The sequence below is a fragment of the Lissotriton vulgaris genome, chromosome 5, assembly GCF_964263255.1.
Source record: "Lissotriton vulgaris chromosome 5, aLisVul1.2, whole genome shotgun sequence".
NCBI classification, from domain to species: domain Eukaryota; kingdom Metazoa; phylum Chordata; class Amphibia; order Caudata; family Salamandridae; genus Lissotriton; species Lissotriton vulgaris.
In genome coordinates, this window is record NC_141693.1 from 1,537,752,151 (window position 1) to 1,537,764,696 (window position 12,546).

The window sequence follows — 12,546 nt, forward strand, 5'->3', positions numbered from 1 at the left end:
TGCAACCTAATCAGGCAGGCTTTCGACCTTGCCACTCTACAGAGGCAGTGATACTGGCCGTCCAGAACACTCTGAGGTCCAATGCCGATAATAACCTCCATCAGGCTTTAGTGCTTCTTGACCTGTCTGCAGCGTTCGACACGGTTGACTACTCCATTCTGGTCAACCGTGTCGAACAGGCCGGCCTCAGAGATTCTGCCTTGGCCTGGCTGGATTCTTTTATATCGGAACGCACTCAGTCTGTTCGGCTAGGGTCATTCACAGCTTCTAAAATCAATTCCTTTTGCGGGGTCCCCCAGGGCTCCTCTTTGTCTCCTCTATTATTTAATTTGTACATGAGGCCTTTATTGTTTTCACTGAGAAATTACAAAGTAACTACATACAACTATGCAGATGACTTACAGTTAGTCTTTACATTAAACTCGCCTGATGCTGTTGAGGATTTTCAGGCAACTATGACCCACATTCAGAGGTGGATGTCCTCAAACCATCTTAAACTGAACCCAGGAAAGACCGAGCTGATCTTGCTTGGGAAAAGCGAGATTAGTTGGGGCCCTCATTTCTGGCCTTCAGACATGGGCCTCCCTCCCAAAAAGTCGCACTCGGTAAAGAGTCTGGGAGTGACCATCAATGAGGATCTTTCCCTAAAATCACAGATCGGAACAGTGGTCTCCTCAGGTTTTTTCCAATTAAGAAAAATAAAAAAAATTGCACGCCTCCTTACTCATTCAGCTTTGATCCAAGTAGTCACTGCCCTAGTCCTCTCCCATATTGACTTTTCCAACAACCTATATCTGGGCTTGTCTGCAGGTCAACTCAGAAGATTGCAATATCTTCAGAATCAAGCTGCCAGGCTGATCTGTAAGGTACCCAAATGGGAATCTATCAAAACAGGACTTGAGAAACTACACTGGCTACCTGTGGCCCAGAGAGCGGCTTTTAAAGCAGGGTGCATTATTTTCAAGGCCTTACAAGGCAAGGCTCCACTGTTTATAAGGCAGCTGATAGGGAGATACACCCCTTCGCGTAGCTTGCGATCAGCCCATAAAGATTTACTGGAGGTACCCCGGTTTAGGAGAAAGCTACAGGGAGGCAGTTGTTTCCACTTCCTGGCAGCCTCCTTGTGGAATTCTTTGCCTCTGACTCTTAGACAGAGTAGCGTCCTCCTTACTTTCCGACGGGCCTACAAAACCCTGCTTTTCACACAGGCATACCTTGAGTAGTGATTCTTATTGGTATTTTCCTTGTTGTGTTATTAATCTCTTTCCCAGCGCCAAGAAGCCCATGGGCGTATGCGCGCTTTATACATTTTAATTAACATAACATAACATAACATAAAGAACACATTTCTCTTGAACTGGCACACAAAATGCACTGTCACATTTCTAAATTGACTACATTTTAAAAGCATTCTGCACAAACTGCTTGTGCAGAGTTAAAAATATTGCTGCATTCATTTCCTAAGATAACATTCCTCCCTCCATGTAAAACAAAATTAATTATTCACCAACAAGTCTAATTTATACCTACGAACTGCAATCATTAAATAAAAATAAAAAACTGGTCTGTTCATTTTCTTCACGTTCTCTAAACTCACATTTTCACATCTGACTCATCCTAGCTGGTTAAAACAAATGGCTTGGGCACATGTTTAATTCTCCCTTCAAGAAACACTAACTTGTTTTCAAATTACTTTAAAAATACATTTTTTCATCTAATGTTCAAATCTAATACAAGGATGGCAAAGGACCCCTTTTAACTCCTATTCTCTGTAACTTTCCTACTTCATTCTTTCAAAAGTGTCAGAAGCTGCTCTCTGTGTGTCTCTCAATCTCCCTTAAGCTCTGCCCCTCCTTTCTTAGGCTTCCACGGAACCTGCCTGGCAAAATGCGATGCAGCGCGCGCTACAAAATTTGTTTTATTAATTAAATTGTTTACTTACCTCCAATTATCCATATTCCGGTTTTTAGCACCCCCCACCCTGCCCCTCCACCGCCCAGCCTTTCTGCCCCACCGGAACTCCCTCCACGGGCCGTGGCTGCAAATAAAGTCATTTAGGTTTTCATTTTGACTACTAATAAATTGCACATTTTAAGTATTCAAGTACCCTTATAAACTGCTAAATTACTATGTTATACCCACTCTAAGTCAGTTACTTTTCATGTTTAAATAAGTGTGAGCCTGCCTATGTCCCAAGGGAGTGGATAAGAATGACCAGGTACTCCAGCCATACAACATGATTTGTAAAACTCACACTTGGTATAAGAAGTTGTTTATCCACTTTAGCCAGGTGGCAGCATTCAATGCATATATTGTTTATGATTGGATCACCATGGGAAGACAGATATCTTTTCTTGACTTTCACTTGACCGTCATTGAAATTTTTGCTGCTACTAAAGCAGCAGCCACCACCTCATCTGTTGTGGAGTATGTGACAAGACTGCAACAGCTAGAAAGACTCAACCGGGCTGTAGTTGCAGAGTCTGCTCTAAGCACAGAAACAAGCAAGTGACTTGTGGCTACTGTCCCTAGTGTCCATCTCAGCCAGCCCTATGTTTTCCAACTTTCTTTGTTTAGTACTATACAAAAGTGCAGTATTGGGAAATTTACTGAGTTTGAGGTGCCCTAAAATTTTCCTTTCAATGACTTTGCATGGATACATACCTTACATGGGCCATCGATTTACTAGACAAGCGGCCTTACAAATGTTTTCCTCTACTTTTTCCTTCAATTTTGCTTACATTTAAAAGGCAGGAGGTATGTTTTTGATTGCTCAAGGGTGCCAGTATTGAAAAAGACAGAGTGAATTCCATCTTAACGAGGGGTGGGTGGTCAACTCCTCTGACAGCTCAGTAGCAGAGTATAACGGTGCACACCCCTACGTTGAAGCAATGTGTACATGCAATGGGCTGCTTTCCAGAGAAAAATATAGAACTGCAGACCACCCTTCTATTGCTCAAGTACATAACATAAGATGATTATCTCAATGCTCCCTTCTTTTACACACTTACATGACGAGAGACACTAATTTAAATATTCTCTCCTATTACGCATGTATGTGACATGAGGCACCTCTCTCTTCTGTTAAACGTGTGTAACACTAGATACTAATCCCTAAACTCCCTATTGTTATTATAAATTTGTGTAACATGAGACACTAATCTCAATGCAATCACAGGGCCTGTTCAAGTCAAAGGTGGTGATCCTTAGCACATTGCACAGTGCCCGGCACAACAGAGATATTGGATGTATTTTGAAACAGATCATCTTGTGTTACTTTATTATTTTGAAAGTTAAGAAAATTTACATTGAAAACGTTTATAAAGTCACTGAGCACTTGCTGGGTCTGAACCAATCAGCTGATTACACCTTCGAGTCTTTGCGGAAGATCTGTTGATAAACATGTCCTGTAAGCCAGAAGATGCACAAAGTGCCTGAACTTTAATGAGCTGTTAGGTACCACGTAGTAATGTAATGTAAAGGACACTTTTATAGCGCACCTATCACTCCAAGGAGTATCTTGGCACTCAAACAACCAGATGACAAAGTTGAGGGAAAGAGATCAGCTCGATGGAGAATGCTTTACACTTTACACCAACGCTCTGCAGGCCACATCTGTAAGAGAAAACACCCAAGTTTTTAAAGCTTTCCTAAACTGAGTTTCATGGGACAATGACCTAAGGTAAGGTGGAAGCTTATTCCAAGCCCTAGCACCCAGGACGAAGAGAGATTTTCCTCCTTTGGTAGCCAGTCTGAATCTGGGGATTGTTAGTAGGTTCTGACTAGCAGACCTCAGGCAACGGGTGGGATGGTACCGTTTAAAACCGTTACACATATATTTAGGCCCTTGCTGTTGAAAGGCTCTAAATGTGATGAGCAAGATCTTAAATAGTGGTAAAACGACACATATTAGCCAATTCTGGACTGCCAAACACTATAGTTACAAATTCATAATCACTTATAAATTAATTTGTCCTCGTCGGCAGATGGAATAGTCTGTTCGAAGAGAATGTTGTGCAGTGCTTCTTAGGGAGAACAAAATCGGTTAAACTCTGTTCCACCGCTAGCTTGCTTTTACACCCTATTTGACTCTCAGGTGGCCAGGCCTGGCAGGAGCATAGTTATGCATGTGAAGACTGGTTAGTATGGGTGAAGGGAAACAAAAGCCACAAGAAATCTTTAGCACGTTAAGCAAGAGAATCACATCATACAACTGACAGGGAAGCAAGGAACGCACTTGTGAACAACAGCATGAGTAATCAGTATAAGGTTTGAGGCAGGGATAACAATTAGATCCTTATTCCTTGAGTGCCTAAGCTGCGCTATGCTTGTAGCCAGCCACATTCTCTGTTGAGTACAGCGGAGTGGCCTCCATTGCTGGCAAAGTACATGCAGGAGATTAGAACTCTAGCACTTTCCAATTAGACCTCTGACATCACTCTACATCTGTCCAATTTCTACACAACCTGAACGGTCACTGACCTAGCACGAGCAGCTCCACTGACGGCGCAGCCAATGCAATGCCTTTGTAACCCCCATTCGGAAGTGTTTGTTGTTAAAAATGTCAGGGCGGAGGACGCTGCGGAGAGCCATGGCTGGGTGTGCCGGGCCGGCCCATGAGCCCCATTGTTGCTGTTGTCAACTGAGTGAGGATGCTAAGCATGGGCTGACAGCCAGGTAAATGCCATTAACCTAGACCAGGGCCCATGGGAATGGTCAAACCATTTGGGAGTTTGGGACAGGTCAAGACTGAGATGCTGCCTTTGGAATTGTGGAACTTGTTTGAGTGTCCCCATCGATTCTTGCCAGACACTATGTGCGAGCCAGACTAAATGTAAATGACCAATGCAACTCTGCCTGTTTGCCGAACATGGTGAAAAATTGTGGCTTTTTCTGGTAACTGAAGTTTAACTCAATGAGCTCTGCCCTCCCCTAATCTTAACCATATTTTAACTAGAATATGTTTAGTTGTCTAGCCATCAGTCTCAGCCCCTTTGTGATACTATTAGACCTGTCACCCTTAGGCTGGTCTTCCCCCCAAAAGTGTGCCTTACTCCACCATTTTTGACACTCAAGAGGACAACACACTTATTTCTCATGTATAGGCGTGATCTAGTAGAGGTTAAATGGAGTGGACCCAATGAATGTTTTTCAGAATCATCACTCATCGGCTGATGATACATACTGTAGGAATTGGTTGGCAATTTTGCATGTGCCTAGTACTAGTAGATCTTTGTACCAGAGAGGAATTTGGGACATAGACTGACTTCCCCACCTTGTTACTGACCCTTCCTTTGCCACATCATTGACAAACCATGTGATGGTATGTTATGGTAGCTAAGCACCATGACAGATTTGAGATTATTTTTCCATTTGGTGAACATGGACTGACACATGGTCTGGGTTTCTGTCTCCCTTCCCTATATAGGTACTAAGCCATACGACTATTGTCATTAGGGGACCCTGTAAATTATAAAGGATCGATGTCAAAATTATATCACCTGATTTTCTCATTAGTTATAAGTCTACATGTTGCTATATCATGGGTACATGTTTTTTTATCTAAGGCATGACTAACCAGTGAATGTTGTTTTGTGTCTCTTGATATATATTGTAATTATTCACACACCAGTGCACTGCGTCACTTGCACTTTTGTGATTGTTTGTACCATTATCTTAATACACAATAAAGGAGAATATTGTATAACCAGAGAAACCATTGTCAGCAAGTTATTATTGTTTGTGTGAACTAAAGTGAGAATTAACAACTTGGTTATGGAAATAACAAATTTATTGCTGGCTTCCCAGACTCATGCAGGAGGGTTGCACACCACATAAAAGAGTCCCACGTGTACGCTATTGTCAAAATTAACATCCTCAACTGTGGCATTGTTGACGATGATACAGGACTCAGCATCCCACCCCCACAGTTTTGAACCACCGCTACACAATGTATCTTCGACAGCGGATCCCGCAAAGCTTTCCAAACCAAGATTTAAGGTACTTTTCTGCAGCAGGTGTTACTTGGACCCTGTATTGGCCTGAACGTGTGACTTTGTCCAGGTCTGGTGTGACCAGATAACCACAGTTGGTAGTTTTTGCTTAGACGCATCACTTGCACTTAAAACTTTGAAATTGCACATCTCTGCTTCTACTGATTGGATTTTTGTCATTTGGTCTGAAATAATTTATTACTTTTGGCTCTTTTTATCTAAATTGGTATGAGATGTTTCTTGTGTTGTGTTTTTACTTTATTACTGTTTGCTAAGCCTAACTGTGTTGTCCCAAGCTACCAGGGGGTTAAGAAGAGGTTAAATATAGGTTTGCTTTCATTCCCTCCTGACAACAACTGTGGTTTCTGCTTGAGGAGGGTTTCACCTCCTCAACCAGTGACCACATTTGCAACATTGGTAACCAGCTGTGAGATTAGGACTTGTGTTTGTGCGGGCCATACAGTGATTTTGAGTAATACTAAAAATCACAGATAAATGATTCTAGAGTAATTCTCGTTTTTTAAATTACCCTTGATTGGCTCTTTGTGCTTTTTCCAAAGGTACTCTCATTCTACCTGAATGTTTGTGACCATATCTGCATTATTCGATTTTGAACTGGTCAACCTGAATAGCTGCACTATCATTGAGCTCAAGCAGTTCTGTAATGAAAGGGGCCTGCCAGAAAGCTCTGAGGGCCTGTGCAGAAGTTCACCAGTTGCTGAAAGCAACAGAAGATGGAGATGAGAAGGATCACATGAATAAGCAGGAGCAGGGCCAGGATGCAAACCCTGAGATTCAGCAATGTGTGGAGTGGAATGACTCGTCTCCTGAATTGGAACTCTCTGCCAGAGCATAAAGCAGTTGTGTTCATGAAGACTGTCCCCAGAGGAGCTGGTGGACAGGAAGAAAAAAAGGAATTTAACACACAGATGGCCAAACTGAAAATGAAGGCTGAGCAAAAGAAAGCTACGACAGCCTTGATGGAGAAGGATTGGCCATGGGGGAGAGCAAATTTGGCCCAAGCATGGGGAGGCCAATAGTAATGGTGGCAGCATACCTGCAGTGTCTGAAAGGTACAAGAAATTTCATATACCTTAACCTAAGGATATGGTTCCCAGGTATGTGGTAGGGGATGACATAGACAAATCGTTCTCTGCTTATGAGGTGGCCATTAAAGTAGACAGGGTCACATAAGAGGTTTAGGTTGCATCACTCTAGAAACACATGCCAATAGTTGGGAGTGATGCCTTGCTTACACTGGAGGTGTGGGACCAGATGAAGTATCCCGATGAAATCCATCCTTGTCACCAAGTTTGGAGTTGCTCCAGAGAAGTGCCACATTAGGTTCATGGATAAGCAAAAGATGCAGAACCAGTGTTTGGTGGATTTCCTTGATTACGCCAGCAAGGCACTGAATAGTTGAGTGTGGAGCAGCAAAGTTGATGATTTTACTTGGTTGTTTACTCAGACACTAAGTGAGCACTGTAGGTTCACTGATCTCAGGGAGCTTTGTGAGGATGTGGACCTCTGGGTCATCACCTGAGTGTCTATAAAGGTATCTGGGGGGATGATCACCAAAGGGTGATCAGGGGTCTCACCAGAAGAAGGAGGGAGGAAAAACGTAAAGATCTGGCATTCTCTAACGGCACCCAAAATAATTACCATGGGAAACATAGTAACCAGTCCCAATCTGAACCAAAGAGAAAGGGGAGTCACTTCTTTGACAATCAGAGAGGGAGGTTTTTCCCCTAGTTTACAGAGTGCTACAAGTATGGGCATTCCAAAGGAGACTGCAAATGTTCCAAATGGGCAAAGCCCTCCACAGGTAGACAGAAACCTGGGTTGGCGAGTATAGCGCTTGAGGAGGAGGTAGGCACAGTTAGCTTTGGGGAGAGGACAGAGGTTACCTGAGTGTTCATAGAGAGATGGTGCCAAAAGCTCATACGCCTTTCAATAAGTCTATGTATAGTTCCAATACTTCTAAATATAATAAGTAGGCACCTATTGTAACAAGGATGGAGGCCCTTAGAGTCACAGGCTCCAGTATGACTACTGTGTAATGTCACTGGTGTCTTCAGAACTGGTCCTCACCACCACATTCCAGCAGGCCATAGTCACATAGTCCCTATCCAGTAGCTCTAGTTCCCTTTGAGTGGATGGGGGTCCAAGGTTCTCTAAAAGTGGCTGTGAGTCCTGCCATGATTGCAGATTGTCTGTAAGATAACAACTTTGAGCACACTGTCTGGAAGGAAGTAGGGCTCAGGTGAAACCTAGAAATGCTAGGTTTGTCTGAACTGGTGTTCATTACCAGAAGGTCCATGGGTGCCAAGAGTGGAATCAAGAAAGCCTAGACCCTGGAACAATGGCTCAGGCAGTTGCCAAGAATACAAATGGGAAAGGGTGTTGGAAAACCTTCCCTGAAACCCTATGGTCCAGGTTGACAGGACGCCTATGATCCTACCTGGGAGGACATTGCCGCCCTGGGAGACCTGCATTATCTTGCTGGGTGGTAATGTGATGGTGGACCCACCAGGGAGGAGTTCTGCAAAGTGCAGAAAGAGTGCCTGGTTCTAGTGGTCTTAAGGTGGAAAGCTGAGGTCCAGGACCAAAGGCAGCATCAGGCAACATGTCCATCCTAGTCTTGGTGAATCATGCAACACAGTACCAAAGTACTTTGAGGTCGGTGACTGCACCTGTTGTGGATAGGGCCCACTTGGGGATTTTTATCCACATGGGGTTCCTCAAGGTAGTAGTATCTTACAGCCGCACTAACTTCATGTCAGCATACATGAAGTCCAGGTGGGGTGAGTAGGGTTAACCTACAAGTTTTGCACACTGTATCAGACTCAAACAAATGTGCTTTTTGAGAGGCCTGTCTGAGGCTATGAGGCAAAAGTAGGACATCTTCTTGCCATACCTGTAAGGTTAAGTTTCTAAGGTCAAACTCCACCTCATGGAAAATACCATCTTCCTTAACTTAGACAAAGGAAGCCGCATTTTCCCTGATCTATGCAGAATTATTGTAATGTCTGCCTTTAGGTGCAGATGAAACCAGTCTGGATATTTCTAGGAATTCTGATATCATCAAGTTCTTTAATTAATTACATAGATACAACATCTAATGCAACACCTACCTGGGTCAAATGTCTCCTCACCACATCAAGGTCAAACAAGAACACATACAGACATATAACCAAAATAATGTAGCCTGAATTAATGTCTTTTTGCCTTATATGTTCATAAAGAAATGTCTGGGACGCATACCTTGATACACATCATCTATCTCAGACATTCCTAAGTTTTTATTAGAAATTCACTTTCTGATAATATTTAGTATATAAGAACTGCCACTTGACCACATGTAAGGAGAGGTCCTTCACCAAGATTATAGCCCAAAATTAGGCCAAAGACGGTCCCTCCTGCTGCCAGCGCACGTCACTCTTCACAAATGATGCTTCTCACATGAATCTGAAGCTGATAAAGCAGAGTTCCTGAAGAAGACTGACTGACTCCTACCTCATGGGGTGTTTGCCCTTTGCGTCTTCGTGCCTCAGCTGGTAAAGACAGCCTTTACTGTTAACAAGGTACGTAGTGCATCTCTTTTCCCTAAGAAACTCTAAACTGCAAGATGCTCTGCCTTTCATGCTTTCATAGCATAACACATAGAAGTGGGCTTTTGGATGTTAGGTTCTTGATCACATTTGAAAAGACATTTTAGCAATGCTGGACAATTTTATTTTGATCTTGTCATTTATGATGTATCTTCTTGCTGTTTCTATAGTATTCTGTGCAGTTGTTTTAGATCTACTGGGGAACAAGTCGTTCCTATAGTAATAAATACTTTTAACATAAAAGTGTTCATACTCAGTAGTGCAGGTCGTGTGATACTGTAAATAATGAAATACGGTTTGTTGCTGTTTCCATGGTACCCCTGATCCCTTTATGGGATTGCTAATAACCCAAAAGCAATATTTCAATATCAATTTCACACTGAATAGTGTCTTTCGGGGTTACAATATTTTGTCTTTCACATTCATCGCTGGTGCATTGAACCATTCTTCGTGTCACCCATGGGGGAGAAAGCATACCTTGTAGATTTACCCCATAGTCGTAACTTACTCAGCAGTTGGCACCCAATGTATGACTCAAATCTTATGGCTATGAGTTGAGTAGTTTACAATTATCACACACTTCTGAATTATTATTATGTCATTATGAGGGTGTCTACAGTAATCATGGTTGCCTCCTATTGGGAATAAGGGAACACCTATTTCTGTATGTTCATCCAACTTGACTCAGTCAGTCATAAAAACTTTTATTCGGTTACAATTTTGCATAACCATAAAAAGTACATACAGAGATTAAAAAACTACATTTCTGAATACATCTTAATTAATAAAAGCACAATTCATTAAATAAATGTTTTTAAAAAAGATTAAAAAGGAACTTCGTTTAACAAATAACGTACATTTAGAACAATAGACTGGGCCTTGGATTTTCTGCGACGAATTTTGAGCGTAGTTCTAATATACTCATTACAGAATTGGCGTTGTCTTCGGGGTCCAAGAACAACACTAAACAATTATGTATAATTTAATCAGAGGTAGCTAAGCCACTCAAAGACTGCTCCTAATTTTTAAACATAGTTTTAAAAAGCCAGCTACACATTTTGCATTATATGCAGAGTCCAAGGACTATAGTGCCAAGTAAGCGGGCCGACACGTTCTCAAATCCATTGCGCGCAATACAGGCAAAATCCAGCGCTTACGTGGGATCGTGTAATATCTACAAAACAGTATTATATGGATTGTTGACTGGTCCGAGATCCCATCGCAGGGACATTTCATTAAGTTGTGTGACCAGTCTTGCTGCTTTGGATATGAGACTAAGTGGTAAAATGTATTAAATCTAAACATAAGTATTTGTCATAGGTACTTAAATAGAAAGTTAAATATGGCTGGATCCCCAGAGTAGTCTGAAGTGTTAGGATATGAGCGTTTGAAGGTTTGCTTATTTCCTGTGCCAATCGTAGTTCCCTGAGATGAGAGAGGCAAAGTTTTTTCAGGGCTTTCCTGGATATGTCAATCAATGTTGATGGGTCCCAGAAATATACAATACAATCCAGATCACATAGAAAGTTTTTTACATACCGGAGCCATGGAATGTTATGCAAGTTATCTAGGGCCAAGCAGTCTGTTAAGAGTGAGCAGGTTAGGTGGCACTGCGTTTTGGTCCAAACACGGTGCCACAAAAGGATCGGCTGAACCTTGATGTTATCGGTCAGATAATCGATTCCCAGCTCAATGTGGCAACCGTACATAGGGGCACTTTGAGGTACAGCCAGCAGATATTTTATAAACCCATTCTCAACTGTTTAAAGGACTTCAACTGGTGCGTACCCCCAGACCCCTGCACCGTGCGGTCGCTACACTATGGCATTTAGCATAATAGATTTTTAGTAATTCCGTTGCAGCGGGCTTACCCAATTTCCTTGAAAAGGAAACTAGGGCTGAGGTTGCTCTCTGAAAGAGCAATTTTTTACTGACTAAGCCTTGCTTCCAACTTAACTTGTCATCCACTAAGATTCCTAAGAATGGGTACTCGCTGGTTCGTTCCAACCTGACGTTATCAATAACTATTGGTTTTGTTTTCTTTGCCCTAGGCCCAATATGCATTACAAAAGTTTTGTTTTTATTTACTTCTAAACCCAGGGAAGACATAAATTCGCAGTACTTATTTAGTTGTAGTTGGAGTTGGTTGAGTGTTCTTGCTAATATAACAGAATCATCTGCATATAATAATGCAGGAATAGGGCGATGCTTAATAGTTGGAAGGTCCTGACTCCCTTCAAGCATGGCCACTTCTAGCCATTTGTATACAGATTAAATAAGAAGGGAGCCAGGACACTTATAATAGGTATTCCCATTTCTGTAGGTCTTTGATTCCAAGTACAAATTTAATCAGTTCATCGTGGCAGCACCTATCGTTATAGGGGTCAATTGCAGGGAAGCAGTCATTCAACATATCTAGGCTCAAGGTGTACCCAGTGGGGGGTGTAGGCGGTTTCTTTTGTAGTAGCTGCATATCCTGCATATGCCTTTGAGACCTTTTACTCTTGGGTGAAGTCTGACCCTATTGATGCTTCCTCAGGACAGGTTCATGAATATACAGTGGGAGTTCCCCTGCACATTATAGAGTTTGCCATGATGTGGAAATCTCTTTAACTTATCAAGAACACCAAAATTGGTTTAGTGGTCAATTGCCACACATGCACAGACATGTTCATTTTGGCCCTATGAGTAATGACAGGGCTATAATGCCGGTCTTGGCTGGTCACACTACTGTTCCTCGCACTGAAAATCCATTTTATTCGGAGGTAGTAGGGGCAGTAGGGGGATTAAAGAATGTATTATTATTTATTTATTTGAGAGTTTTATATAGCTCTGGCAAGACCCGAGGGTATCGAAGCGCTTTACAACATATGAGTCAGGAAATCACATAAATGCAGTAGTCTTAAGGAAAACATAATAGTGTGGTGATATATATAATGGTA